Here is a 1,876-nt window from a genome sequence, read left to right on the forward strand (position 1 = left end):
AATAATAATAATGATGAGTTTATTGTATACAGTTCTCAGGTGCATCACAACTCGTCAATAAAAGATTAAAAGAGGGGACAGGAAATAGACAAAAGTCAAGTATAAAGAAAGACAGCAATGAAAGCTAGAACTACATGCACAATACACAATAAAAAAACAAAAAGGCAGAAAAGTGAACATTAAAAGAGTTGTAAAGAAGAAAAGGTGCATAGATATGTTAGCAAATTTTAGGAAGCATGGAATATTTGAAGGATAGTGTCCTGACAGCTAATAGCTGATATTTGTAACTTATTCCATGCTTCAATTATTGTAAGTGTGAAAAATGTTTCCAGAAGTCCATTGGTGCTTTGTTGATTTTTTAAAAACTTTTGTAATCATGTTCATGAGTTTTAGAGGTATTGAATTCTAAAAGGTGGCCAAAGTTGGAATGATGGTGGATAATTTTATGAGCTTTTACCAATTCATCTGCTAGAATCAAAATTTTAGTGTATTAATGCTCATAGAAACAATACATACCAAATCAATTTTCTGGACAAGATGGAGATTCCAAATTGGAGATGCAAACTGTAAATGTGTATTCTCAAATCAGGTCTTCTTTCCTAGTATTTTTACAATTATATTCTGGTCTAATATTCAACTACAATGATATTTTGCACATTATGAGCTATGCAGATTTTTGCACTTCAGTATTTCACATATCAGACAGGAGTGCAATGTACATAGAAAACATCTTCTGTCAGTACTCCAGCTAGATCACCTGCTACCCATCTATGCAATTTAACCAGCATTCTTAGTTGTGCAGTTATCCCTTCTAATGCATATTGCAGCACACACTTTACCTCTGCATTTCCAGAACCTTTTTAATTTTGCAATTCACCATTACCATTCATTTCACTAGCAATTGAGTCCTGTAACAGAAATATTTGGTAGAGTCCCAAACAACAACTCACTACCTAAGAATTGAACCCCAGACCACTGTATCAAAATGCAAATGCAACAAAACAACACAATTGCAATTTGCTCAATAATTGATGATGGCAGCAAAGAACTAACCACTCAAATCTCTGGTAGAGCAGAATATCATTAACAATTTCACGTTTTGGTGCCTTCTTCTTTGACAGACATCACCTATAGATAGTGCATTTAACCACCAGTGAGCAATGGTTGCAGCAGTCAAGACCAGTAGATGACACTGACAAGGATGATGATGGTCATGACAGCTGAAACTAGCAAGCTGCTAAAAATCACAAAACAACAGCTACTGTCATTACTTCAAAACTTCCATGCTTTCTGAAATTTGCCAACAGTACACCTGATGACCTCCATCTCCGTTTCTTCTTGTTTTTTAAAAAACTTTTTCACTATTCGCTTCCTGCGCATATTCTATCAACTGTTCATGCAGTTTTGGTTACTTTTCTGGTGAGTTGTAGTGCATCTGAGCACTGTATACAATAACTTCATAACTATTATCGCATACAAACTATTGAACTATATAACTTTCGTATTTCTTTTCAGATGTTCAATGCCACTATAGCTCCCCGTTCTTTCTCTGTCATCATCAAAATAGGAATATTTATATTACTTCAACTGGTGACCCCCCGAGAAGAAACAAGCTTTTCAACCCCCAAAACATTGATAAGAACGCTTGCAGTTTTTCGTTGCCTGTACTGCCCACTATTTGATCACTATATATGCAACATGTAACAGGAAACCAAGAACAAATCCCTGTGGAACACCAGAAGTAATTACATCGTAATCTACACCATCTAAAATGTGTCTCTGGGAAATTTCGGACTGATGTCAGTTGGTTACATAATTGTATTTATGCTAGTCTGTTGCGGCTAAATTAGGTCCCATATAAATCAATCTGTGAAAT

The sequence above is a fragment of the Octopus bimaculoides genome, chromosome 1 (assembly GCF_046866305.1).
Source record: "Octopus bimaculoides isolate indiv1 chromosome 1, ASM4686630v1, whole genome shotgun sequence".
Lineage (NCBI taxonomy): Eukaryota > Metazoa > Mollusca > Cephalopoda > Octopoda > Octopodidae > Octopus > Octopus bimaculoides.